A 24,096-nucleotide genomic window follows, 5' to 3' on the forward strand; every position below is an offset into this window, starting at 1 on the left:
CCCCTTTTCTAAAAGATCTTATTTTTAATCAGTCTCTACACCCAACAGGGCTCAAACTCAAGACCCTGAGATTAAGAGTTGCATGTTTTACTAACTGAGCCAGCCAGGTGCTCCCATAACTCTTTATTTTTATTTTTTTAAAGACTTTATTTATTTATTTGACACAGAGAGAGAGATAACAAGTAGGCAGAGAGACAGGCAGAGAGAGAGGGGGAAATGGACTCCCAGCCAAACAGAGAGCCTGACGCGGGGCTCGATCCCTGGACCCCAAGACCATGACCCAAGCTAAAGGCAGAAATTTAACCCTCTGAGCCACCCAGGTGGCCCCCCATAACTCGTTTATATAGAAAAACTTAACAACTTTACTGTCCAACTAATTTAATTAATTATGGTAAGTTTGTTTTTGCAAAGACTTGCTTACCTATGATTGCATCTCCAGAATCTAGCATCTCCTGGCATCTCCAGTGCCAGGTCCATATATGAATATTTATTGAATAAATGAACAAATAAATGTATTGGATATTCTACAGATATTAAGAATAATGATACAGGGACACCTGGGTGGCTCAGTGGGTTAAAGCCTCTGCCTTTGGCTCAGGTCATGGTCCCAGGGTCCTGGGATCGAGCCCCGTATCGGGCTCTCTGCTCAGCGTGAGCCTGCTTCCCCCTCTCTCTCTCTCTGCCTGCCTCTCTGCCTACTTGTGATTTCTATCTGTCAAATAAATAAATAAATCTTTAAAAAAAATCTTTAAAAAAAATAATGATACATATTTACTTTCATTGAAACAGAAAATTGTCCATGAGCTATTATTAAAAGGAAAAGCGTATCAACAAGAGAAAGGATAAAAACCATATGATCATTTCAATAGATGCAGAAAAAGCATTTGACAAAGTACAAATTCTGTTCATGATAAAAATGCTCAACAAAGTAGGTTTAGATGGAATATACCTTAACACAGTAAAGTCCATATATGAAAAACCCATATATAAAAAAACGACTAATATCATCCTCGATGGTGAAAAGCTGAGAGATCTTCCCCTAAGATCAGGAATAAAACAAGGAGGGGAATCTGGGTGTTTCAGTCAGTTAAGCGTCTCCTTTTGGCTCAAGTCATGATTCCAGGGTCCTGGGATGGAGTCATACATTGGCTTCCTGCAAGAGATCTACTTCTCCCTCTCCCTCTGCTCCCTGCCCTGCTCATGCTCTCTCGCTCTCTCTCTCTCAAACAAATAAATAAAATCTTTTTTAAAAAAGGGAATAAGGCAAGGGTGTCCACTGTCACCACTTTTACCCAACATAGTACTGGAAGTCTTAGCCACAGAAATCAAACAACAAAAAGAAATAGAAGGCACTTATATTGGCAAGGAAGAAGTAAAATCTTCACTATTTGCCAATGGCATGATACTATATATAGAAATCCCTAAAGGCGCCACAAAAAAAAAAAAAAAAAAAAACTACTAGAACTGGTAAATGAATTCAGTAAGTTCACAGGGTACAAAATCAATATGCAGAAATCCTTGTATTTCTATACACTAAAGATGAAGTAGCAGAAAGGGAAGTTAAGAAAACAATCCCCTTTACAATTGCACCAAAAATAATAAAATATCTAAGAATAAACTTAACCAAAGAGTTGGATGTCCTAGTCTCTGAAAACTATGAAATACTGATAAAAGAAATTGAAGATTGACACAAATAAATGGAAAGATTTGCCATGCTCATGGATTGGAAGAATAAATATTGTTAAAATGTCCATACTATCCCAAATAAACTCTACACTTAATGCAGTCCCTGTGAGTCTACAGATTTAATGAAATCCCTATCAAAATACCAATACCAAGAACATTTTTCACAGAACTAGAACAAATTATCCCAATATTTGTATGGAACCACAAAAGACCCCAAATACCTAAAGCAATTTTGTAAAAGAACAAAACTGGAGGCATCACAATCCCAAATATCAAGATATACTACAGAGGTATAGAAATCAAAACAGTGGGGTTGTTGGCACAAAAATAAACACATACATAGATCAATAGAACAAAATAGAGAGCCCAAAAATAAACTCACAATTATATGGTCAATTAACCTTTGACAAAGGAGTCAAGATTATGCAATGGGGGAAAAGCCAGTCTCTTCAACAAATGGTGTTGGGAAAACTGGAAAGCTACATGCAAAAGAATGAAATGGAACCACTTTTTTATACCATAAGCAGAAATAAACTCAAAATGGATTAAGGACCTAAATGTGAGACCTGAAACCATAAAAATACTAGAAGAGAACATGGGTAGTAATTTCTCTCTGACAATGGCTGTAGCAACATTTTTCTAGACACGTCTTCCTGAGGCAAAGGAAATAAAAGCAAAAATGAGCAATTGGGACCACCCCAAAATAAAAGGCTTCTGCACAGCAAAGGAAACAATCAACAAAACTAACAGAAAACCCAGTGAATGGGAGAAGATGTTTACAAATGACATCTCCGATAAAGGGTTAAGTATCCAAAATATATAAAGAGCTTACACAACTCAACACCTGAAAAACAAATAACCCAAATAAAAATGGGCAGAAGACAGGAACAGACATTTCTCCAAAGAAGACATCCAGATGGCCAACAGACACTTGAAAAGATGCTAAGTATCACTCATCAGCAGGGAAATGCAAATCAAAATGCTCAATCAAATACCACAATGAGATACCACCTCACACTTGTCAGAATGGCTAAAGTAAAAAACACAAGAAACAACAAGTGTTGGTGAGGATGTGGAGAAAGTGGAACCCTTTACACTGTTGGTGAGAATGCAAACTGGTGTAGACACTGTGGAAAACAGTACGGAGTCTCCTCAAAAAATTAAAAATAAAATTACCATATGATCCAGCGATTTCACTACTGGGTATTTACCCAAAGAATATGAAAACATTAATTCGAAAAGATAGATGCACCCCTGTGTTAATGCAGCATTATTTACAACAGCCAAATTATAGAAGCAGCCCAACTATTTTCATCCATAAATGACTAAATAAAGAAGATGTGGTGTGTATATGTACATATGCACACACATACGTACATACATACACAGTGAAATATTATTCATTCGTGAAAAGGAATGAAATCTTGCCATTTGCAGTGACATGGTTGGAGATAGTGTAATGCTGAGAAAATAAGCCAGTGATCACTATGAAAGTAGGTTTGTAAGGATAGGAGGATAAAATAAGTTATTTACAGTATGTTGGTTTGATTTAATTATTTAGACATATGGTATGTGGGCTTTAATTTGTATTCTTGTCAAGGGTTTCACAAATGTTAGGGACAGGCCTGGAGGCAAAAAACAAAACTAAGTAGACCAGTTTGTCATGTGAGGAACACCAGATGTCATATGCAGGGATCTACAGAACAGTGTAGATGGTGCTTTCTAACCTCAGGGACAGCTTGGACCTAGATCTGTTTTGGATGACATTTACGGCTTCCCATAGGTTCACTGGTATCTTCTGGACTCTAGTAACTTTGGGAAGAAGAGAACCAATTTTCCTAGATGCATCATGTGCTATCCTATGATAATTTGTAATTTAACAATTCCCTACTGGACCTTCCAGTTGTTTGCCATTGTTTGTTTGTTTTGTTTCTATTATAAGTAAATCTGCAGTGAACATAATTACTTAAAATTCTTCAGTTATTTCCTTAAGCTAGATTTCTAGTAAAGAACATACTAGGTTGGGGGTTATTAACACACTGAAACACTCTTGAGACATATTATCAAATTCCTTTCTCAAAAGATTGTTCCATCTGCCTCTTATCATTGCCAAGAGCCTTCCTGAGTTTGTGGGGACAGGAGCCTCTCTCACAGTGAACTGGACCAGAAGTCAGAAGAGCTGGACTGTAGTCCTTACTCTGCCACAAACCAGCTGTGTGATCCTGAGAAAGGATATTTAAAAAAAAAAAAAAAATTTTTTTAAATGTGTGTAAACCTTACATGCTTTGGGGTTTTTGAAGATTTTATTTTTATGTAATCTCTACACACAATGTGGGGCTGGAACTCACAACCCTGAGATCAAGAGTCACCTGTTCTTCCCACTGAGCCAGCCAGGTGCCCCAAAATGTTTTTTAAATCGCTTTCACATTTTCCCCCCTAACTTTGCAACCACCCCCGTGAAACAGCAGGGAGAGATTATTCCCATTGGAAAGATCAGAAAGCAAGGCCCAAAATGGTTAAGTGGTTTTTCCAGGGTTATGACTGGTAAATGACACAAAATGTACAACTTCTGGTTCCTATTTCAGAATAATTTCCATTATCTCACACTGCCTCTTTCTTCTCATCTTGTCACACAAACATTTTGGATCTCAAGGTAGGCTCTCAAGGTCCCTGTGCTTCCCAGATTTCACTGTGCACACGAATCACAAATTCCCTGAGAAACCTTGTTAAAATGCATATGTAATCAATAGGTCAGGGTAGCATCCAAGCTTGTACATTTCTAACAGGCTTCCAGTGACACAGTGCTGCTGGTTGGTGGACCTCACTTTGAATAGGAAGGTTTAACAGAGTCTCTTACACTCCTTCTGACAAAAATATTCCATATTTGAGTATTTTTCACCTAGGATAAAATGTTATCATATATAGAAGCCACGTATCATATAGAATTCACCAGGTTCCACAATGCATAGATCAGTGGGTGAGGATTGATAACAGACTGAAGCCTGAATTCCCTCATTTTCTGCTCGTTTCAAATAATAAAGCTTTAAAAAGACGCCTGGGTGTCTCAGTTGGTTAAGCGGCTGCCTTCGGCCCAGGTCATGATCCCAGCGTCCTGGGATCGAGTCCCACATCGGGCTCCTTGCTTGGCGGGGAGCCTGCTTCTCCCTCTGCCTCTGCCTGCCACTCCGTCTGCCTGTGCTTGCTCTCGCTTCTCTCTCTATGTCAAATAAATAAATAAAATCTTTAAAAAAAAAAAAAAAGAAGCTAAGCCTAATAAAGAAGCTCTTCGAAACCAAGTACATGGGTTGCAGGAGCAGTCCAATACTGAGCAGGACATTCACCAGGAAGGCAAAAGCTATCCACACAAGAAATTAAGAACCCCAGGGCGCGTGATTAATACTCGCAAGGGTGGGCATTCCAGGCACAGGACGCAGTCTTGGAAAAGCAAAGGAAATAGGAATGGGTCACATGTTTTAGTGACAATGAATAGACTCATTTGGGAGGAATGTATAATTCATGTAGGGAGATAAGGTTGGAAGAACAACTCCAGGCCAGATTTTTATTGCCTGTGGATACTTGGTTGAATTTAGACTTTTACTGAATAATCCCGAGGTGTTTGCCACCGAACGCTTTTGAGCAAACGAATGACATGAAAAAGTGTTAGAATATAAATTTTCAGAGGGCAGTGACTGGAACGTTAAAAAACAGAATATGTGATTGTATTGGTTAGTTACATATGACAAGGGATGGAAGACTTTAACGTGAATCTTCAAGGTTTCAAAGCTGGATGATAGGAAAGTGATGGTACCATCGGCAAAAATAGGAATGCTGGGGGATAAGCAGCCTACGTAAATAACTACAACGACATTGGTCCCACTAACTTTAACATCCTAGCATGGCTCAGAATGCTATGATCACAGTGGCAGAAGAAAGGTTATTTTTGGATAGTTTTGCCCTGAATTGTATGATTATTAGTTAAAATTCTGTTACAGAAAAGGGCTTATACTTGGTTTTCCAGGAGTGATGGGTATGCATGAATTTTTGCCTCTTTTCTACCCATCCTAACTGTCCCTGGTAACACAGTTGACTAGGAGTAGAAGGATATTCATGTGCTTGGATCAGGATCAAACTAACTGGTCTCTGGGGTTCCAAATCAGAAGGAGGGCCACCATGAATTCCTGCTTTCTGCCCCCTCTCAGGACATAACCGCTATATAAAGACATTAATCTAATTCTGAATTCATCCTGATTTAGCATGGTCCACTAGAAACTCCCTTGCTGGAATCTGAAATTCTTTATAACTGAGTTCAGCTTACAAATGCACTGACTTCATTGCCTTATAGAGGCCTTGATGCCCTCAGAATAGCACAGTTATTTGCAGCAAAGGGCAGACCTTTGTACTCCATTGGCAGCTTCTACTCCGTAGAGCTTGTGGGAGCCTGAGAGGAAGAAGCCCAGACATGCATGCAATTTCCTCCCCTGTTCAATTCACTCCATTGTCTTTTTTGGTGGTTTGACCTCTTATGACAATTGTAAGGTATCTTGGAAAATTCTGAGCTATAATTCATAGCTCTTGCTGTACAGACAGAAGATTTTTAATTAAAATGAAAGCAATAATAGAAACATTTTCAAAGAAGGGGTTGAATTTTTTTAAAGCTACACGTCTTCATCAGATTCCAACAGGGATAGTCTCCTGTGTGGATTTTTTTCTTCTCACTTCTTATCATGGATAATTAACAAGAATATGTGGAACACCCACTCTGTTCAGAGCAATATAATAGCATGCCATTGTTTAGAGTTCAAAACAAGTTGCTAATTCAACAGCCTCAATAAAAGAAGTGGGTTTTTTTTTCCCCCTTTGTGGTGGCCCTTTTTATCTGAGGGATTGACTGTATTTCATGGTAGAATTATGTGGTAGGATATAGCATGATTTATCATAAATCTTCAGTTTACTATGAAATGAAATGGGGAGGTGATCTGGAACCAACAAGAAAATAATTTATGTCCATTCCCCACCCCCCCGGCTTCTGACAGTTTTAGTGGCAAGAGAGGTGTTCCAAGCTTAAAGGAAAGGCAGGAGCAACAACAACACCATCTGGCACAGTGAGATGTGTAATGTGTTCTCAGGATAATTCTGTTTTTGTTTGGTTGTAAAAACCTGCCCTGTGTTTTTATTACTCAGTCACTTCTTGAGCTAGTAAGCCTGATACAAGCACAGAAATGCATTCAGATATGTCTTTAATCACAGGATAGCCTTAGAGAACAAGGAGCTGATTCAGAACAACTGATTGTTTCAAACACAGTCACACAGCAGATACCCACCAAACCAAACAAGAACCTTACAGCTTGCTTAAGAACAAATGCACTGATAGAGATGATAAATCTCTGCCGGAAACCAGCTAGATTTCATTTGTTACTTCAGCTGTTTGGCAAGATCTTTTCGACATATACTTTTTAAAAGTCATTGTTTTTTTAATCTGCGGAACCGGATGGCTTCTTTGAGATGTCACTTTATCTTGACATTTGGAATGATTAAAGCTTCGCTTATGGGTCGTGTCTAAACCCAAGTTGAAGGGAAGAATTTAGGTAAAATCTCTGGATGATTTGGGCCAAAAAGGACTCTTTTGGTAATCTGGAGCCCACTTCTGCCATGTTTCACTTTCAGTAATGGGGTAACGGGGTCAGAGACTAAACAGTGTGTATTGGTTCAAGCTTTGCGTTTATCTTTGGCGATATTGTCCTAAATCTTTCAGAATATCTGCTTTACTAAGTTTTATAGGTCAAAATATCATTTGAGGGTAATATAGCTTTTACCTATGTTTATAAAGTTAAATCCATTATCATCAAAACCTCAAACTATTCATTTTTCTGTCCCTAGAAACATGGTTTAAAATGTTTAGTGTGACATGAATATATCCCTAGTTGATACTTTCCTCATCTTGCAGTTAATGTAGGGGCATCATAGAAGGCAGTCTCAGCATCAATAATAAACAATATTATTATTTTTAAATGAAACTTTAATTGGGGTTATTATAGATCCACATGCAGTTATAAAAAATAATACAGTGAGATCCCTTGTAGGCTTTGCCCAGTTTCCTTCAATGGTAACAATTTCTAAAACTGTAATTCAAATTGGGATATTGACATCGATACAATCCAGAGATGATCTATTTCCCTACTATTTACATCACATTGCCATCTATATAGTTTTGTGTTCTCACCACACAGTCAAGATACACACAGTGCCATCACCATAAAGATTCCTTATGTTGCTTTTTAATAACCACATACACTTGTCCTCCACCCACCTGAATTGTATTATTTTTGACCAACCAGGTAATTCCCCACATAGATTGGAAAGCCAGTGTATATTGTGATTAATAGATTAAGTCCCACTGCCTGAGTTTGCCTGGCTCTGCCACCACTCTAGGCAATTTATATACCCGACCTTATTCAATCCTCACAAAAGCCCTATGGATAGATATTCTTGTCCCTGTTTTCATATAAGGAAACTGAGGCTTAGACAAAGGAAAGACAATATAGTATTTGCCTAGAGTAACATGCTAGCACGTATTTGAATTGCGATCAAAAACCAGATCTGACTGCCCCCAAGCCCACGCTTTTCCACAACGGAAAATTTATTAATTTCAAGCGTCCCAATTAAAGCAGAGTGCTGGTTGTTAAGCATTTGTCTCAGCCTCAAATTCCGGCTTCTAGTCACTGCTTTGTGAACCAAAGCGTAATACTCTTTTGCCGTTTTGCGCTTCGCAGGTTCTGCCAATAGGAGGCGCTAGGGGAACAAGTCACTTGCTCCTTCCTGTTTGTTTCCTGTTCCTATCAACGTCATCAATGTCACCCTGCAAACAGCCCTTCATCCTGGCAGTGTCAGTCCCTTCTAGTGGCCACAGTTAATTCCAGTCTGCAGGTGGTCCACATACCCACAACTGGCTTTATTGAATCCCTCAGTGATGCCATACCATCCAATCACACCCCCACTTCAGAGATCTGGCTCCCAGTAATTCTGGGTCCCTCCTCCGAGTTCCTAAGGCACCCTTAGATCTTTAGTCTCTGCTTCCTGAGCTTCTAAATTGTAATATTCCAGGTTCCACCCTTTGTTCCTACAGTCCTGAAATTACTACTTCTGTGATAATCACTGCCTGAAGTTGCTACTTCTATGATATCTTCATGTTCTCTTTCCGTGTCTCTGATTTCCAGCACTTGCTCAACTGTCTTTATATTAAATAACTGGCAGATTATTTATTATTTAAGTTATTTATTAGATAAGTTAATTATTTATTAAAATAATTGGTATGGTTTCTGACTCCTGACTGGGCTCTGGCTGATACAAGAAGCTAATTCTTTTTTTTTTTTTTAAGATTTTATTTATTTATTTGAGAGAGAGGCAGTGAGAGAGACCATGAGTGAGGAGAAGGTCCCGAGGGAGAAGCAGACTCCCCGTGGAGCCGGGAGCCCAATGTGGGACTCGATCCTGGGACTCCGGGATCATGACCTGAGCTGAAGATAGTCGTCCAACCAACTGAGCCACCCAGGTGTCCCAAGGAGCTAATTCTTAATTTGGAAATTTATTTGCAAGATTGACCAAGAGCGTGACAAAATTGTTTAGCAAATAGGATATGTTATAATACTAAGAAAAAAATATTTGACACTTTTAAATATGGCACAAGGATGATATGCCTCTTCCCTTCAGTGTCATCTTGGCATTGTATAACAGGCCTACCCACATATTTCAGTTCTCTAGGGAAATGCACCTTTGTTTAACTTACTATTTGTTATTGCTTAGGACCAGACATAAACTATAGAAGACTGATAAGTGGCAAATGACTTTTTGTAGAGTTGTAAATAATAAGTATAGAAGTATAAATATAAATATAGAAGACTGATAAGTGGCAAATGACTTTTTGTAGAGTAGAGTTGTATATAATCTCTGTTGGGTGGAAAAAGGAATCTCAAAAATTATGGTTTTGTTAACCTATAGGACATTCAACAGATTTTTTGAAGTTAATAGACTTTACTTTCTGGCAGTTTTAGGTTTACAGATAAACTGAACAGATAGTACAGACAGTTGAGTGTATCCTTGCTCTCCTTGTCTGGACTTCCACTGTTTCCCATATTAGTAATATCATACTTAGTGTGGGAATATTTGTTACAAGCGACAAGCCAGTATTGATCCATTATTTTTAACTAGAGTCCATAGTTTACTCTATGGATCATTCTTTGTGTTGTACTGTCTGTGGAATTTAGCAAATGCATAGTGTCACGTATTCACCATTCACATATCATACAGAGTAGTTTCCCTGCCCTAAAAGTGTCCTATGCTTCACCTTTTCAACCTTTCTACTTCCCATGTATCCCTGGCAACCACTGATCTTTTTTTTTCCTGTGATAATAAATAGAAAAAATTTTTTGTTTATCATTTAGTGAGTTGTTCTCCTCAATTATTGAATTAATATGTATATACACAAGGAATAAAATAATGCAAAAATATAAGAGGAAAAAGTTAATCTGTGTCCTCTATCTCTCATTTCTTGTCTTACTCCTCTTCCCAGAGATAATCATTTATCTCAGGGGTGCATTCTTCTACAGTTTTCTTCCTGTTTTTACAAAATGTGAGTTTGTGTGTGTGTGTATGTGCAAACCACTGATTTGATTTTTTTAAAGATTTTATTTATTCGACAGAGAGGGACACAGCAAGAGAGGGAACACAAGCAGGGGAACAGGAGAGGGAGAAGCAGGCCCCCCACTGAGCTGAGAGCCCAATGCAGGGCTCAAACCCAAGACCCTGGGATCATGACCTGAGCTGAAGTCAGACACTTAACGACTGAGCCACCCAGGCGCCCCAAAACCACTGATTTTTTTATTGCCTCTTCCAAACGCCAGATGGTTGGAATCATAGAATATATAGCCTTTTCAGACTGGCTTCTTTCACTTAGTCATATGCATTTAAAGTTCCCCCATGTCTTTTTGTGTCATTTGTTTTTCGTGGTAATACTTCATTGTATGGATATATCTGTTTATTTTTCCATTCACCTGTTGTGAAACCATCTTGATGGTTTCCACTTTGGGGCCCTTATAAATTCAGCTGCTATATCAGGGCACCTGGGTGGTTCAGTCAGTTAAGCATCTGCCTAGAGCTTGGGTCATCATCCCAAGGTCCCAGGATTGAGCCTCATAGAGGGCTCTCTGCTCAGCGGGGAGTCTGCGTCTCCCTCTGTGTGCATGCTCTATCTCAAATAAATAAATAAAATCTTTTTTTTTTTTTAAAGCTGTTATAAATATGTGTGTGCAGGTTTTTGTGGGAACATGAACTTTCAGTTCATTTGTGATTGCTGGATCCCATGGTAAGGGTATGGTTAGCCCTGTGAGAAACTGCTGAACTGTCTTCCAGAGTGGCTGTACCATGTTGCATTCCCATCAATTTTAAAACAAAACAAAACAAAACAACACCTAACTTAGCAATCTGATTCCTGGATTCTTTCTTTCATAAACCACATATACTCAATCCCTTGATTTCTGTCCTTGAATTCTCCTCTCCACTCCTCTCCTTTCAGTTTGACCATCCTGATGGTGCCCCAGTTACCAAGGTAAATAAATATGAAATGCCATTTTTCAATGTTTAAAAATTATACTTTGACAATAATAGCCAGTGACATTTCCCACACAAAAGGTAACCCTACAGAGTAACCATAGGAAGACAACCTTTTTGTCTTTTTTCTAAATTATGGTCATGACCTCTACAGTCACACTCAGATTTCCTCAGGGTCAATTCACATGTAAACTGGCTTAGCAAACCTATTAAAGGTAATATTTTATATGTGCAAACGAGTAGCTGGTGAACATTCCAGTGAACTGATCCATAGATTCATTTTTAAAAAAATGTTTCAACTTGAAAACTGATTACTGGATAAATGCTAAGTCACCCCGGTATAAATCAGATTAAAATGAATTTTTCAATCCACATCGTCTCCATTTTTCTATATATTTTTATTTGGTGGCTTCTATTAAGGGAGAAGATTGAAATCAACCCTCTGCAACTAGGTCTTAGATTTATCTTTAAGAAATAGAATCCTCCCAGGGTTTTGAGGCCTATTGGCTGAATTCTGACACTGCACAGAACTTCCCCAGTCAGAGAGACAGAGTAGAATTACGAGTCTGGTAGTCAGGGAAGCTAGGGTGTGTGGTTTGAATGTCAAGGGCATTCTTGGGCTTGCTGCAAACCTCATTCTGATTCGTCCATTTTCAGACCATTGAGCTGAAGTCGACTTCTCTGCAGTCTTAAGTTATTCCAGACGGTGGATTGAATGATTTTCTCGCCTTACCTTCCTCAGATGTGGAGGCCCGGCAGCGGCCGTGGCTGGCACGGTGCACATGTAAGTTGGACACACAGGACCCCCTCCCAATTAATGTAAAGGTCCCAACATAAACATTAGTTCTCACAAGCGTTCCAAGGGTTTTAAAGGCTTTGGTGTTGTAAAAAAAATATTTAGTCAGCTTGTGACAGCTACAATCCTGCTCCTGTTTCAGCTTTTAAAAAAAGAAGAAGAAAAAAGGAAACCATACTCATTTCTTCCTTCCACAGCTCAGTGACGTTCCAAAAAGTAGAAAGAATCCCTTAGCTTGCCTCACTGGTAGAAATGCCTGGTTGGGACATTCCTTTGGCCACTTGAGCTGAAAGCTGCATACCTTGGGGACTGCTTTAGTCTCCTTTCTGAGAACAGACTGAGACGAGTCTACAAAGATAGGAGAACTCTGTGCAAACCCCCCAGAGAAAACAACACAAAATCACACCGGACCCCAGATGGAGGCTGCATCTCCAGAGGGAAAACACAGCCCCTGAGATAGTGGCATCCCTCTGGATCCCTTTCTCTTTTGACTGCTAAGCAGGTAACTACTATCTTAAGAGTGTTTCCAACATAACCAAGGAAATGTAGGAAACTCTTTTACCTGGTGAAATCAGACAGTTGTCAGTATGACACACTGTGGTAACCTTTTCCAAGAAGCCATCCTTATGAGAGAAGGAACCCGCCCTATAGGAAACGGAAAAGCTGACCAGGCCTTTTCTATCTAGGATCCTCACGCTCCGGCCCCATTTGCTGCAGTAGCTTGGGTTTAATTCCTTGTTGTATTTGGCAATGAGCGAGTGAGAAAAACAAGGGTATTAATAATGATAATAGACATTTGAACTTCCTGGGGACACTATGTACTTGTACCCAAGTGCTGAATAGAATTTTTAAAAAAGATTATTTGTGTGGGTGCGCAACGAGACTAAAATTTGCCACAAACTTAAATCACTCATTTTCCTTTGTCCCGGAAAAACACATTTTTTTGTTTCTGTGGCATTTGAATCAACTCTCCTTTCCTAATTTTGCCATTTGTAAAGGTTTTATGACATGAAATGACTTTATTTATGTATTCGGAACTCATGCCACAAAGCCTTAGGGCCTGCCAATTAAAAACACAGCAGCAAAAGAGTGAAACAATTTGACGATTTTCCATCTATGAAATGGTTTTCCATCAGCAACAAGCGTCTTGCTAAATGATACTGCTATTTGCTGACTCAAATGCCATAAATCTGGTTGTCTTTCTGGTTTTTTTTTTTTTTTTTTAAGATTTTATTTATTTATTTGACAGAGAGAGATCACAAGTAGGCAGAGAGGCAGGCAGAGAGAGAGGAAGGGAAGCAGGCTCCCTGCTGAGCAAAGAGCCCGATGCGGGCCTCGATCCCGGGACCCTGAGATCATGACCTGAGCCGAAGGCAGCGGCTTAACCCACTGAGCCACCCAGGCGCCCCTGTCTTTCTGGTTTTGTGGCAAATCCCACCTGCTGTGATCTTTGTTGGTAACTTGTGGATTTTGGTCTGGCTGCCAATTATTGATCCCTCTTCTCTATTCCCTCTCTTATTAGAAAAGTAGAAAACCAGCAAGAACTATATATGCAGGGAAAACAGGGGTCCTGGTAGGAGCCTCCTATAAGGGGGACCTTTTATGAACTGTGATCTATGAAATTCAAATTCTAGGGCAACCAAAGTCTGCTGCAGAAGTTTTCTTGGCGTATTAAAATTTGCCCACAAGAGAGTTTACCGGAAAAGGAATCCTCAAGGTAAAGAGATGGTGTCTACATCTTTGCCTCAGATGGTCAGATTTCTGGGAAAATCTCAGCTGGGAGCTCTTCTGAGAAGTAAGCTGACATCACAGGGTTGAAGGACTTACCGCCTCAAAACTCCGATGCTCTAGAAATTTACCAAAGCCACTATTTGTTTAAAATTGTCTCTAAACAATGAATCTTGGGAACACTGAAAAAACTTAAAAAAATAAAATAAATAAAATAAAGTAAATAAAATTGACTCTAGAGGCGCCTGGGTGGCTCAGTCCCTTAAGTGTCTGCCTTCAGCTCAAGTCATGATCCCGGGGTCCTGGGATCTAGCCCTGCTTCTGGCTCCTTGCTCAACAGGGAGCCTGCTTCCCCTCTCCCTCTGCCCCTCCCAGACTTGAGCTTATATGCACTATCCCTCTCTCAAATAAATAAATAATCTTTTTAAAAAATAAAATAAATGAAATAAAATTGACTCTAGCCTGTAGTCACATGTACTGATGGATCCTTACAAACAAATGGAGAAGCCATGCCTCAGGAGTGAGTGTCCTCTGCTATGAGGGACTCTGGCTCCAGCAGTTTATATGATCAAATGGCAAAATTAGGAAATATGATTACCACCGGGTAAGAACACATTTGGTGGAACCCTCCAGCAAAAACAATTTGTATATTTATCTCTGATGCCTTTTCTCCCATAATTGGGCCTTCTTAAAGAAGAAACTGATCCACTAAATTGCACTTTTGGCATTCTGAAAATGTAACATTCTCAGTGACTAAAGAGAGTGAACTGAAGCTGGAAGATGTTTAGGTGTTTAAATGACCTAATCCAATCCTTAACAACTCATTCTCTGACTCCCTGCCTCCTTTTTCTACCTTTTTATTTTTTAATTACAAAAGCAGAGCATTAACACATGAGATTGGAATTATACATGGAGTTATTACAGCACACAAAAACTTTTTTTTAAGATTTATTTATTTGAGAGAGAGGGAAAGGGCGTATGTGTGAGAGAGAGCATGAGGAGAAGCAGGCTCTCCACAACAGGGAGCCTGGCGCAGGGCTCTATTCCAGGACTCTGGGATCAAAACCTGAGCCAAAGGCAGATGCTTAACCAACTGAGCCACACAGGCACCCGTCTAGCACAAAAAAATTGTGACAATCTTTCACGGTTCTATCAATTAGAAACAAGCCTTATAATCGTGTCAGTGTATTTCCTTCCAGTCTTTCATCAATACCAAAATTTTATGTATTAAATATCATAAACTGTATGTAGTATACTATAATGTATTATAAATTGTCATGCTTACTAAAAACAACTTACATGCAGAAATGAATAAAGGAGAACAAACATTTCCTATAATTGTAACTCACAATAGTCATAGAAATAATTACTGTGAAAAGTTTGATAATATTACCTAGTGTATATAGCTAGCTTATATACCCATTAAATATTATGTATTATATGTATTATATAATGTCAATACATAATATCTAATATGTTATCTATTACATATGATGACTTGATATTTTTACCAAATGGTTTCTACTATATATTCTGTTCAGTAATTTTCTAATAATAATATATCTAAACATCTTTCAGAGTCCAGATATGTGTATCTACTACATTTTAAAAATGACAATATAGTATTCCACTTCATGTATGTAACCACACTTTTTATAATCCCTACTGATGAAGATTTGTTAGTTCTAACTTTTTGCTCTTATAAACAATGCAGTGACCATTCTTCCATCTTTGCAGACCTGTTTGGGAAGAGGAATTGTTGGATCAAAGGACATTGTGCATCCATCCAAAAAAATGAAATCTTCCATTTGCAATGATGTGGATGGAATAGAAGGTATTCTGCCAAGTCAATTCAGAGAAAGATCAGTTATCATATGAAACCATTCATATGTGGAATTTAAGAAACAAAACAGAGGATCATAGGAGAAGATAGGAAAAAATAAAATAAGATGAAATCAAATAGGGAGACAAACCATAAGAGACTCTTTTTTTTTTTTTTAAGATTTTATTTATTTACTTGACAGACAGAGATCACAAATAGGCAGAGAGGCAGGTAGAGAGTATCTTTGGGGTAAATAGCCAGTAGTGCAATTGTTGGGTCAGAGGGTAGCTCTACTTTCAATTTTTTGAGGAATCTCCACACTGTTTTCCAAAGCGTCTTTGTTGTTTCTTGCCTTATTAATTTTGGCCATTCTAACTGGTGTAAGATGGTATCTCAATGTGGTTTTGATCTGAATCTCCCTGATGGCTAATGATGATGAACACTTTTTCATGTGCCCTATTTTTAACTACTAAACACTACTGTCTGGTTTTAACCACATCTTAAGTGGAACTCAAAATGAGTATAAAATGTATCTTGCTGGAAGCAAAAAAAAAAAAAAAAAGTGGGCAATTTTTAAAAACTACATTATATCTGTAAAGGTAGGAAAAAGATACAACAGAGTCACATTGCAAAAATTCACTAAGGAAATAAGCAAACATTTCAAAGATGAAAAATTATTTCTTAATGACAATTCCATGCCACCTAAGGTTTCAGGGGGAAAGCTCTTTTAAAAGTAGCCCTGTCAGAGCAAAAGGAGGTTTCTACCTAAAATAATGCATTAGCAGTTAACTTAAGAAACCACAATGTTTCCTGACTACATGATGTTTGTTGACCCGGTTTCTCATCCCCTGGGTTATGCATACATTGTTCCTGGCTGACAGCTTTCAGAGAGTTTCATCCTATCACCATCAACAAAACCTATAGTTAAAAGCAGACTAATGAGCCTGTTCAGAATTATGTCTCCAAGCTGCTTTAAATCACACCTCTATCAGGAACCTACTTCCCAGCAACATCAAACATGTAAGATTCTGCAATTATGGAAACTTTTATTCATTTGCTCTATGTGAAGCTTTGTCCAGAATCCAGGATTTTCCAAAACTGAGTAAAGGAAAGCTTTTTTTCTTTTCCACATGAAATTGTTTGTAGAAACCTAATATGTAAAACATTAAAGAAAAATGTGCTCAGGTCCAAGCTAGATCCAGGCTCAGAGCCCCAATTGCTCAGCTCTCTCCTTCCCCTAGTACTGTGTGGTCATTAAGGTACCTCCTCAGATTGCCGTTTGGTCTTTAGTAAGAAACAAAACAAAATAATAGACAAGATACTGATAAATTACAAGAAGGACCAAATCTGCAAGAAATGAATCCTGTCTTCTTTTTTCCTCAAAGATGTTATTTATTTATTTGAGTGGGAGAGAGGGAGAGAGGGCATGAGCAGTTAGGGGCAGAGGGAAAGGGACAAACAGACCCCCCCACCCCCCACACACACCTACCACTGAGAGGGGAGCCCAATGTGTGACTCGATCCCAGAACCCTGATATCATGGTTTGAGCCGAAGTCAAATGCTTAACCAACTAAGCCACCCAGGTGCCCATGAATCCTGTCGTCTATGGATGCAGGCTTCTGATGTTTAGTACCTTTTCAAATATGTGAAAAATACACAATTATGGCTAAAGTCTAAAATGGCCAATCCCTGTTTTAACTAAAATCAGATCATGGAGGAAGTTTTCTTTTTAATGCCACACTTAATTCAATTTAAACCAGAAAAACAGTATGTTCAGAGATATTATTGGACATTGTTGAGTTATAAGAATGATACTGAAATTAACCTATCATTTGGATTTTAGGAATAATATAAAGTTCAATCTATTTTTATATATTAAATATTGTGTGTTTGTTTGGAGACCACCTGCCTTCTACAGTCCAGCATGACAGGTTTCATTCTATCAGGATGAAAGAAAACTTGGAAGATCTAGAAATTTGGAATTAGAGTAGTCCCACCTTTAAGACCCACTTAAAAAATTTGTCCAAAGGCCATCTACATCAGAATCAAGTTGAGATGCTAAAAATACAGGTTTTTATATTTTACTTTCAAAACTCTTATTCAGTATCTGGGGAGAAGCCCAGAAATTGGTCCTTTTTCAAATGGTCTCCAGGTGATTCCAGTGTGCACTCAGACAGGAAGCTGGTGATGGGGAGTTGCGGCGAGAGATCATAGAAATTCTAACTGGCTAGTGTGCAGGGCTCAGCTGCAGGTAACTATGAAACAGGTAGGCATCTGAATCCAAGACATCTCATACTAGTCCTGTATTAGTCCTGGGTCAGCATTCTCAGATCTATTCTTCAGCTTTTTGTCTGCTCTGCTCAGCAGGGCAGGGTGCCTGATTCCTGTGGGCTGTTTCCTAGCGCCCTACAGCCTGACTTTCAGAGGGGATCAGTCAGTGAGAGATACCAGCATCCATCTGAAGAGCTGAAGAAAGAAAGCAGGGCCTTTTCCTGGCTTTTCTGTCTTAGCCTCCTCTGGCCGCCAGTGTGTCTCCTTCACGGTTTCCACTTCCATCAGACGGGCCCACTGCGGTTCTGGCTTCTACTGGCTAACACTTGCCCATGGGCTCTAATCACATGATTCTCTACCCTCTATCCTGCTTTCAGGTGGTAGTGTGTGTTCCTTCTGCTGCTGCTAATATCTGGGATACTGGAACGTCCCCTCCTGGCATCTCAGCTATTTCATTACCCAGGTAACCAATCCCCTTTATTAAATTCCTTGTTGGATCCTGGCTGCTGCAGGGCCACAGCCACGGGGCTAACAAGGGTTCAGAACCAGGCATCCAGTCGCTCCAGGGCCAGGTCGGCAAGAATCAGGCAGGAAGGTCCCCTTCATTAAGGTGGGGACTTGAGGCATCTTTGAGGTTCCTCCAAATGTGTGATGAATCTTGGTACCTTCCGAAAGGCTGCATCTTGCGGCCTTCAAAAAGGCCACAAGGGTATAATGTCTTCTGGAAGCCATATGACTAGAGGATCTAGTACATAGGAGCTGCTTAATAAATATTTGATGATTGGATGTGCATAGTTTGCAAGGGAAACTATCTGATCAGAATTAGAGGAAAGAATTTGAAAGAGATTCTTTTCAATATAGTCCAACACATATTTCTGTTGTGAAAATGTGATAGGTTGTTTTTCTGAAACTTATTTATTTTTAAGCACCTAGAACTTTCTTTTTTTGGTGAACTGAATACTCTTTTATGGGAATTAGTCAGGTTTTTTAAAATTAGAAAACCAGGGTCGCCTGGGTTGCTCAGTGGGTTAAAGCCTCTGCCTTTGGCTCAGGTCATGATCCCGGGGTCCTGGGATCGAGCCCCACATTGGGCTCTTTGCTCAGCAGGGAGCCTGCTTCCTCCTCTCTCTCTCTCTGCCTGCCTCTCTGCCTCCTTGTGATCTCTGTCAACAAATAAATGAAATCTTTAAAAAATAAAAATAAAAATAAATAAAATGAGAAAACCAGGCCTATAAACTAAGACTTTATTTTTATCTACCTGGCAATAAATATTTATCTGTATCTCACTTTTTAAAAAAGATTTATTTATTTGAGAAAGAGAGAGAGAGCAAGCAAGCAGGGTGGGGGAGGGGCAGAGGCAGAAGGAGAAGAAGACTTCCTGCTGAGCACGGAGCCTGATTTGGTGCTCCATACCAGGACTCCAAGATCATGACCTGAGCTGAAATCAAGAGTTAGCCGCCCAACTGACTGACCCATCCAGGCACCTCTCTCAGTATCTCACTTTGGCAAAAAGCATGTACGAGATAAGTAATACCAGATGCTTGTTACGTTAGGTTTCTACTACAGTTTTGTAGTAAAGTGTTACATTCCTAGGAAAGTGAAAGTCTAGTATTACTGGGAGAACAATTAAGATTAGGAGAAAGCGAAATGTATTGAGATTTGTGGGCTTTCAATGTAGGTTAGTACATGTCATATTTTTATTTATTAAAGTTCCATGAAATAAAATTTCCATGTAATTAGTCTCACTAAATAACTAAGACATATAATCTTTTCATTTCTTATTTATTTTTTAAAGGTTTTTTTTATTTATTTGAGAGAGAGAAAGCACGAGGTAGGGGGTGGGGTGGAAGGCGCAGAGGAACAAGCTGACTGCCTGCTGAGCAGGGAGCCCAATGTGGTACTCAATCCCACAACCCTGAGATCATGATCTGAGCTTAAGTCAGACGTTTAACTGATGGAGCCACCAAGGTGCCCTGACATATAATTTTTTTTAAAAGACGTATTTATTTATTTATTTGAGAGAGAGAGAATGAGCAGGAGTTGGGGAAGAGGGCAAAGGCAGAGGGAGGAGAAGCAGGCTCCCTACTGAGCAGGGAGTCCGACGTGGGGCTCAATTTCAGGACCTCAAGATCATGAACTGAGCCAAAGGCAGCTCCTTAACTGACTGAGCCACCCAGGTGCCCCCAAAAGTTTTAACTAAAATGCTCTAATGGACCCTCAGGACAACAGTTTGCTTATATGGCATATATGTCTATAGTACTTGTAGCTAAATAAGCATAGTGTTTGTTCTGTATTTCCCTCTTTAAAGAATTCTGCTATGGTAAACAGAATAATGCCTCCCCCAAAGATACCCATGTCCTAATTATTAGAACTTGCAAATATTACTTTATATGGCAAGAGGGACTTGCAGGTGTAATTAAATTAAGGACCTTGACAAGAGATACCCAGGACCTAAAAATCACATGTGTCTTTAAAATTGGGGAACTTAATGCAGAAAAATGAAATTGGACCATTTCCTTACACCACACACGAAAATAGACTCAAAATGGATGAAGGACCTCAATGTGAGACAGGAATCCATCAAAATCCTTGAGGAAAACAGCGGCAGCAACCTCTTCGACCTCAGCCGCAGCAGATTCTTCCTAGAAGCATCACCAAAGGCAAGGGAAGCAAGGGCAAAAATGACCTATTGGGACTTCATCAAGAACAAAAGCTTTTGCACAGCAAAGGAAACAGTTAACAAAACCAAAAGACAAACCACAGAATGGGAGAAGATACTTACAAACGGCACATCACATAAAGGGCTGGTATCAAAATCTATAAAGAACTTATCAAACTCAACACCCAAAGAACAAATAATCTAATCTAGAAATGGGCAGAGGACATGAACAAGCATATCTGCAAAGAAGACATCCAGATGGCCAACAGACAAATGAAAAAGTGCTCCACATCACTGGGCACCAGGGAAATACAAATTAAAACCACAATGAGATACCACCTCACACCAGTCAGAATGGCTAAAATTAACAAGTCAGGAAATGACAGATGCTGGAGAGGATGCAGAGAAAGGGGAACCCTCCTACATTGTTGGTGGGAATGCAAGCTGGTGCAACCACTCTGGAAAACAGCATGGAGGTTCCTCAAAAGGTTGAAAATAGAGCTACCCTACGACCCAGCAATTGCACTACTGGGAATTTACCCTAAAGATACAAATGTAGTGATCCGAAGGGACACATGCACCCGAGTGTTTAGAGCAGCAATGTCTACAATAGGCAAACTATAGAAAGAACCTAGATGTTCATCAACAGATGAATGGATAAAGAAGAGGTGGTATATATATATATATATATATATATATATATACACACACACACACAATGGAATACTATGCAGCCATCAAAAAATGAAATCTTGCCATTTGCAACGATGTGGATGGAACTAGAGGGTATTATGCTGAGTGAAGTAAGTCAATTAGAGAAAGACAACTATCATATGATCTCCCTGATATGAGGAAGTTGAAAGGCAATGTGGAGGTTTTGGGTGGTAGGAAAGGAATGAATGAAACAAGATGGGATCGGGAGGGAGACAAACAATAAGAGACTCTTAATCTCACAAAACAAACTGAGGGTTGCCAGGGGGCAGGGGGTAGGGAGAAGGTGGTTGGGTTATAGACATTGGGGAGGGTGTATGCTATGGTGAGTGCTGTGAAGTGTGTAAAGCTGGAGATTCACAGACCTGTACCCTTGGGACTAATAATACATTATATGTTAAAAAAAATAAAATTAAAATTGGGGAACTTCTCCCATTGCAGTTAGAAGGAGATGTGCCTATGGAAAGATGATCAGAGATGTACTCTTGCTGGCTTTGAAGAGGAAGGAGAGAGACTCGGAGCCATGGAATGTAGGCAGCCTTTAGAAACTGCAAAAGGGAAAGAAATGGATTTGCCTCTAAATCCTCCAGAAAGAGGCACAGAATTGACAGCACCTTGATTTTAGCCCAGTGAGACAAATGTTGGACTTGTGACCCACAGACTGTAACTTCATGTTGATTTACCCCACTAAGTTTGTGGTAATTTGTGAAAGCAGAAACAGAAACTTATTTATTTTATTATTTATTTATTATTATAATTTATTATTAACTATTTTATTTTTTTATTTATTGTCCTCTGATTGTTGGAAATAAAATTTTTTAAAAAATCTTGTGCTTTTTTCCCTGCGGTGCCTGGGCAGCTCAGTCATTTAAGTGACTGACTCTTGATTTCGGCTCAGGTCATGATCTGAGGGTTGTGAGATCGAGCACCCAGTGGGGCTCTGAGCTCAGCAGGAGGTTTGCTTGAGATTCTTTCCCTTTGCCTTATCCCCTGTCCATGCTTGTTTGAGCACGCGCTTGCCCTCTCCCTCAAAAAAATAACAAATAAATAAATAACTAAAAGTCTTTAAAAAATATCTCTTTCCTTTTTCCCTTATGGGCTGCAACTGACAGCAGCAGCAGCAACAGTGATCCTAGAGTGCCTGAAGTTTGGCAGGACCAAGAGCTGTGAGCTGTGTTGAATCAAACAAACATGCAAAGAGTAAAGGGCAAGGTGGGCTTATCTGCAGTTCAGCCCCCTTGGCTGTTCTTGGAAGCTCTGTTCTGAAAAGACATGCTGTTTCTACAAGGTGTAAAGAACAGGGCAATGCTTCTACATAAACCTGCTCTTGGCGTAACAACAAAAGCAGCTTCATAAATAAGGAAATCATTCCAATAAACACACGGCAGGCCAATGATCCTAAAAACCTGCTCAGGCATCTAAGAACTAGTTATACCTCCCCAGCCTGAGGCCAACAAGATTATCTCCCTGTGATTTCCAACAACGAGAGAATGATACAACTAAGCAGAGAACTCAGTTGTGATTAGTAAGCCTGCAAAGTAATAACTTGAGAGTGTGTCTATGAATAGCAACCCACTCTCGCCACCAGCGGTCTTTGATAGGGATCCTTGATGGGTTTTTCCCCATATTGGGGAAATATAACTTCAAAACAAGTTTCCTAAATCCTCCTATACAAGAATTCTGGAACCACCACTGGAACTAATATTTGATACATGATGTTGACATATCATCAGTGGAAAATAGTTTGGCATTGTCTTCTCAAGTTGTATATATGCATACTTGTATTAGTTTCTGATGTCTGCTGCAGCAAATGACCACAAACTTGATGACTTAAAAAGAGAGTAATTTATTTCCTCATAGTTCTGGAGACCAGAAGTTTAATGTCAGTTTCCCTGGACTGAAATCAAGGTGTTGAGAAGGCACGTTGCCTTCTTCTCTTCTGTCTAGATTCAAATCTCCTTCTGCCTCCCGCTTTATAAGGAGGGTGGGATTGTATTTAGGGCTCACTTGAATAATTTAAGATAATCTTGAATCAAGAAAATCCCCAGATATTTAACTTAATCACATTTGCTAAAACTCTTTTTCTGTATGAGGTATGGCCACAGGTTTGAAGGATGAGGATGTGGACATATCTTTGGGGGTCATTGCCAACCTACCCCAATACCCTAGCTATTCCACTCCTATTAAGTGCTCTAGAGATACCCCTGCTTACATGTAGTTTTTTGAGATGCATTTTAAGTCTGAAGTAAATCACCCAGATGTCAATTGGCAGGTGAATGAGTAAGTAGAAGGGCATATTTACACAAATGGAAATTTATCCATCAGTGAGAATAACTGATCTGTAGGATCAGGAAATAACATGAATAAACACTAGTAATAATGATGAGTGGAAAAGCAAATCCTTACTAGTGTACATAGTAGACTGTTCTTATAAAATTCAAAACATTTTAAACACTGACTAGGGACAAATATGTGGCAAAGCCATCATTTTCTTTTGAAGATTGATTGATTTATTTGAGAGAGAGATTAAGCACCTTGGGGGATGGGGGGGTGGGCGGGGCAGAGGGAAAGGGAGAGAATCCCAGGCAGACTCCCTATTGAGTGCAGAGCCTGAGGCAGGGCTCTATCTCACCACCCTGAGACCATAACCTGAGCTGAAATCAAGAATAGGATTCTCAATGGACTAAGCCACTCAGGCACCCCACCATGATTTTCTTTTAAGTGAAGAGAATGATAAAGGCAAAATGTAGAAGGTGGTCACGAACTCTGTGTTGGAGGGAGTGGAATATGAGCAGGCTGAGGGTATGGGATTGGGAAGGA

The 24,096-nt window shown here is 39.4% G+C and overlaps 1 long non-coding RNA gene across 2 annotated transcripts in view; it reads left to right on the forward strand.

The window, feature by feature from the left end:
• Positions 1-21,983, forward strand: part of LOC122889498 — a 34,433-nt gene extending 12,450 nt beyond the window's left edge. The window contains exons 2-5 of one of the 2 annotated variants that reach the window (XR_006380928.1): positions 11,947-12,073; positions 13,720-13,802; positions 15,551-15,647; positions 21,718-21,983. This is a non-coding gene — a long non-coding RNA (uncharacterized LOC122889498). Of the gene's footprint in view, positions 1-11,946; positions 12,074-13,719; positions 13,803-15,550; positions 15,767-21,717 lie in introns of those variants that run through there. The other variant, XR_006380927.1, reaches the window with a different exon arrangement.
• The last annotated feature ends 2,113 nt before the right edge of the window (positions 21,984-24,096 follow it).

This window comes from Neovison vison, chromosome 1, assembly GCF_020171115.1.
Source record: "Neovison vison isolate M4711 chromosome 1, ASM_NN_V1, whole genome shotgun sequence".
Classification (NCBI taxonomy): domain Eukaryota; kingdom Metazoa; phylum Chordata; class Mammalia; order Carnivora; family Mustelidae; genus Neogale; species Neogale vison.